Source organism: Podarcis melisellensis, assembly GCF_964234715.1.
Source record: "Podarcis melisellensis genome assembly, chromosome: 2".
NCBI classification, from domain to species: domain Eukaryota; kingdom Metazoa; phylum Chordata; class Lepidosauria; order Squamata; family Lacertidae; genus Podarcis; species Podarcis melisellensis.
The window spans coordinates 9,281,000-9,286,999 of NC_138529.1; positions in this window are offsets into that span (position 1 = coordinate 9,281,000).

A 6,000-nucleotide genomic window follows, 5' to 3' on the forward strand; every position below is an offset into this window, starting at 1 on the left:
TTGGCCTACAGGAGCAGCCCAGAATTAGCCAATCACGTGGGGCCAATTGTGTAAATAATGTATATATAGCTAGACGTTTTGGGGGAACCTTCATTCATTGCTACTATGAGCTGAATAAAGAGCATGAAATTCACACTTGACTCCGAGTATATTTCAGAGACACTGCTTAAACATAGCAACAGTTGGCCAAAACCAACTTCTCCCCACATCAGGTGTGGAATTCTACATAGAATTTGGGTATGTGAGTGGGAAATGAGGTTGGCTTGCACAATGGGACTTCCCCGCCTTCCTGCCCTGTGCCTGTTCCGGGTTTCTGTCCAACTCTCCAATGCAGAGATATGGGGCACAGGGCGAGGAGGTGGGGGACGTTGTGTGAGCAGACCTCGTTCTACATGTACAGCAACTGAATTGAATCCTCCCCAGGGTCTCCAAAGAGACAGGCAGCACTCCCAAAACACTGGAAGTTACAAAGTTTTGTACGGAAAGCTGCAAAGGGGCCCCGGGGCATGTCTTTAGCCTCGCCCCACCATGTGCTCAAGTGTAACTTTTATATTTATATTCATATCTTAACATTTATGCACTGCTTGATTTATTTTTTAAAAAATCAAAGCAGTTTGCAGAAAGCTAAAACAAGAAAACCAAGAAGAAAATCACAACTATACTTTAAAACATGCAAAAGTGGAAAAAGCTAAAACAGATTAAAATTAGGTTCTACGCTGAGAAGCCCATTCGTGTTAAAGGTTCCCCTCCAATTTAGAACCCTGGTATTCAACTGATAGCCCTACTAACAGAAAATGTAGATGAAACTGACCCCATTGGGAAAGACTCCCCTCCCAATTAATGGAACCAGATCTCTGATACACACTACCTCTTTCTGCCTCTCCTAGAGGGGAGCTGCTTTAAAATGGGCTGACTTTGAGAGCAGAGGAAGTATCACCTAGCGCAATGAGTAGGCTTCCACTGGGTAGGAAAAGGAGAGGAACTGTTGAACTTATGCCCAGCTTCCAGGCTTCCCATGGTTGGCCCCTGTGAAAGCGAGAGGCTGGACTAGATGCTATGATCCAGCAGGGCTCTCACGTTTCCTGGTTTCCACAGCTCTCAGTGTCCCCAACAGCTGAAAATCCAACTCTCTCTCTTGGATCTACAACAACCACCTGCTCTCAGCCAAGGGTCCAATACTAAATTCCTACTTCAGACAAGTAGGACGTCTTGACTCCATGCAACCCCGAAAGTGTCAGCTCCAAAAGGGTCAAATCTTCTTCCTAGAAGAATCTGCTGGCCTAAGCTGGTGACTGGGAGTGGCCGCCGGGACCACATAACACCGGTTCTGAGAGATCTGCATTGGCTCCCAGTACGTTTCTGAGCACAATTCAAAGTATTGGTGTTGACCTTGAAAGCCCTAAACGGCCTCGGTCCTGTATACCTGAAGGAGCGTCTCCACCCCCATCATTCAGCCTGGACACTGAGATCCAGTGCTGAGGGCCTTCTGGCGGTTCCCTCATTGCGAGAAGGAAGATTACAGAGAACCAGGCAGAGGTCCTTCTCGGTAGTGGCGTCTGCCCTCTGGAACGCCCTCCCAGCAGATGTCAAAGCAATAAACAACTATTTTACTTTTAAAAGACAACTGAAGGCAGCCCTCTTTAGGGAGGTTTTTAATGTCTGATGCTGTACTGTTTTTAATATTCAGTTGGAAGCTGCCCAGAGTGGCTGGGGAAACCCAGCCAGATGGGCAGGGTATAAATAATTATTATTATTATTATTATTATTATTATTATTATTATTATTATTATTAAGCTAGAAAACTGGGTACTGCTTTGTGATGGTTGGTGAGAAGGTTTTTCTCTCTTCTGCAGTCCTGGGCTGCTCAAAATGGTACCGGTAGCAGAGGGAGGCACAGGGAAGTGAGGGAGGTTGGGAGGTTGGAGGTTAGAGGGATGTTTCTAAGTCCCTCCAGTCCTCTGACACTGCTTCCTGCTGCCGTAGTGTCATAGCTCCTCAGCCCCATCCATGGCGGCCTCTGGAATTAACCCTCACCCCAGGACATTTCTGCAAGTTTTTGTAAATGTGTTTCCAATAACCCAGGAAAGACCTCCATATGTCTACAATCAGTTGCCAAGCATGTTCTCCTCAGCTAAAAATGATAGTTACAACTTTGCAAATAAGCTTCATGTGCCTTAAAAAGAGAGAGAGATTATGTTCCATTGATAGAACACTAGACGTTTACCAAGTTTTGGGAGTCCACCTTTTTTGCTGCTGTAAATTAGACACAATCAGTTTTCCCCTGTTTGTAGAATACTCCCCCCAGGGAGGCCTGCCTTTGTCACATATGTTCAGGTGCCAAGCAAAAACCTTCCTCCTCTCTTTGAGAGAGCCAGTGTGGTGTAGTGGCTAAGAGTGGTAGACTCGTAATCTGGTGAACCAGGTTCGCTTCCCCGCTCTTCCACATGCAGCTGCTGGGTGACCTTGGGCTGGTCACACTACTCACCTCACAGAGTGTTTGTTGTGGGGGAGGAAGGGAAAAGGAGATTGTTAGCCGCTTTGAGACTCCTTAGGGTGGTGATAAAGCGGGATATCAAATCCAAACTCTTCTCTTCTTTGCCAACCAGCAAATGGAAGATGCCAATTTCCACATGTGACTGCCACATGTTGAAAGCAGTTCTGGTTTGGAAGTGCTGGTCTCTCACATAGCTTGTAGGAGGGATTACACCAGAAGCTAACAGTGGGCTTTTAAAATGTTTTTATATGGTTGACTTGCACAAGACCTCTTTACCTCTCTTGTCCAAATGCGTAAATATCACTCATGCATAAGACGCTGAGGTGGAAGAGGTTGGGCCTTGAGGAGTGAGCTTCTAATTCTTCTAATCACTCTTTTCCATTAGTGTGAAAATGTATTTCCAAGTTGGAATCCCTTTTGAAAGTATTATTTTTAAAAATGTAACATTGCGCTCTTCCGGGACCCCGGGTTTTCTGATGAGAATAGAACATGCCATACCATGTGGCTGTGAAATATTTGCCGATGCAGCTAACAGCTTCATTAATTGGAAACAGACATCTAGTGACTGCATGAGTCACTATCAGTTACATATCAAAATTCCCCCGTGCTTCCAGTAAACAAGAGCTGCCTGCCACTTTATCAATGCCACATCAATGACAAGAAGAAGCAGGAGTTGGTTTGCGGAAAGCGCCTTGACCCACCCTCTTCCCATCTTTTTCTCACATCCGTTATGGCGGCATGGCCATATAAATAGCAATGATTTGGTTGACCAAGGTGGCATTGAAGTTCCTTTTGGTTTTGCCTGACCAGGAAGGACACTGACAAACTGGAACGTGTCCAGAGGAGGGCAACCAAAATGGTCAAAGGCCTGGAAACGATGCCCTATGAGGAACGGCTAAGGGAGCTGGGCATGTTTAGCCTGGAGAAGAGGAGGTTAAGGGGTGATATGATAGCCATGTTCAAATATATAAAAGGATGTCACATAGAGGAGGGAGAAAGGTTGTTTTCTGCTGCTCCAGAGAAGCGGACACGAAGCAATGGATCCAAACTACAAGAAAGAAGATTCCACCTAAACATTAGGAAGAACTTCCTGACAGTAAGAGCTGTTTGACAGTGGAATTTGCTGCCAAGGAGTGTGATGGAGTCTCCTTCTTTGGAGGTCTTTAAGCAAAGGCTTGACAACCATATGTCAGGAGTGCTCTGATGGTGTTTCCTGCTTGGCAGGGGGTTGGACTCGATGGCCCTTGTGGTCTCTTCCAACTCTATGATTCTATGATTCTATTGTTGCACCCTGTGTCGCTGCTATTCCTGTGAGCCCTCAAGGAGCTTCCTGTGGGCATGGTTTGTACTCTCTCAGTGCCCTGGTTGAGAGATGACCAGGGTGAATGAAAGAGACACTCTAATCATCCTTTCCCACTAACACGAGCTCATTCAGGCCTGTGGTTTCTTGGGGACCTGGGGGTGATGATACAGATGAGATGTTGGCTAAAATGCAGCTGGTGGAAAACTCAGAGCCAATCAGCCTTCTTTGCCATAAAGGCAGCAAAGAACCGATAATTCTCCCCTTTGCATTATTGTAGGGCATGGCAGTTTAAATGGGATTCAATACGTGTGCATGTCTTTTGTTTTTGCATTTTGATATGCCAGACTTCCACAAAACAGTGGGTTAAAAAACAACAACAATGTGTGTAGCAACTGGTCCAACCCCAAACTCAACAAGAAGCACCTCACCAACAGAAGTAGGGGGTGAAGTGATAGACAGCACCCCTCGCAAAACATGTGGGAACTTGAACAGACTAGCTATGAATCACAAAGTGTCTGGCAGTGGCGTAGCGTGGGTTGTCAGCACCCGGGGCAAGGCAAGTAATTTGCGCCCCCTAACCCGTGGATTTGCGCCCCCTAACCCTAACCCCCAGATGTTGCGCCCGGTGCGGCCGGCCCCCCCTGCACCCCCCACGCTACGCCACTGGTGCCTAGTATGAATCTCATCACTGCCATGAACTCCCTAGTGATCCCCTCTCTCATCTTCAGTCTCCTCTCTGTTTTGCAACATGGGGGGATAATAATACTGACATACAGGGCAGTTGTGAAGATTATACTTAGACAAGACATGTAAACTGCTTTGAACACCTGAAAGCACAATGCAAATATTAAGGGGTGGGGGTTTTTTCATTGAAGAATATTCAATTATAGTGTTTAGGCCAAAGCTAATAAATTGACACCTAAACAAGAATTAAAAGGGGAGAGTTGAAATATGGAAGAGGGGGATGGGTTAGGGTGTTTGAACCATATATACTGAAAACACAAATATAGTGGTCAACTAGTACAGCGCAAAAGTCTCAAGAAAATCCGATAACATGTTCTTGTATTTCCCTTCTTTGCACTCATGTCAATTCAATGCATGGCCAGTTCAAACAGGGACACGGAGTGCAAATCATTAACCCATTGCTGCAAGGAAGGAGATAACTTCTCATTCCAGTGTTGAAACACCATGCATTGGTTCATGAACCATGGCTTGGTAGTATTTCCCCCTATTATTGGGGAGGTAGTTCAACAAAGCGTGCACATCTTTGAAATGTAGTAAGGTTTCCAGGACCAAAATGGATTAGCAAAACTTCACCCCTAAATGTGCTTGCAACCAGGCAGCTCCACATCATGTGGGTAAGGGACACCATTTCTTGCAAGTCTGAAATGTTATTTTTGTTGTTGCATGAGACACATCCTCCAGTCAAGGGATGACTTTTTGATACATGAAAGTTCCGGGGACCGCTGCATAGATTGCATGGCCATTCGAAAACCCTGTTTCCCTCACAAATTAATATTAGTTGGCAGACGGGGTGTGGGACTTAGGCAAGCCATTACACATAAACATCCTGTTGTAAACAAAAATTGCCCTTTTCCCTTATGGAGTATCCAAGAGCCCATATAGAGTCCTTACATAGATTCCCTATTGGTAGGAGAAAATAACAGAGGCCAACCAGAGAATATTGAGAAGCAAAGCAGCTAGTAAGCTTGATCTTTATTGATCTGTTGCAACAGGGTGCTCACCTCACCCGCAGGAGAGGAGGATCCAGAAAAATGGTGCGCAAGGCCTTATAAAGACTTTTGAAATTGCCACCCTGTAGATCAAGACCACCCCCAGAAACATCCTACATACATCACAGAAGGGGTGTAACCTAAGACCACCCCTCAGATACATCATACCTACATCACAAAAAAGGCGGTCTAAAACAGAAATTTGAATATAGGTTTTCTCCTGTTGTTGTTTATCTCTTGTCTGGCAGGTTACTTGATTGGATTGCCTGGGGAGCAATCTTTTGTAGTGATAAATACTTAGTTCCTCAGCCAGGTCACAGCCTCACACCCTATTCATATCTTAAATGTGTCCTTAAGACAGGATTTGTGAGGAAAGAGAGGTTTCCCATTTTGACCTTGTAGAGAAAACATTTGGTCAGTTTAGGAATCAAAATGGTTCCAGGTTGGACTTCCTGTGCTGATCTATGTAT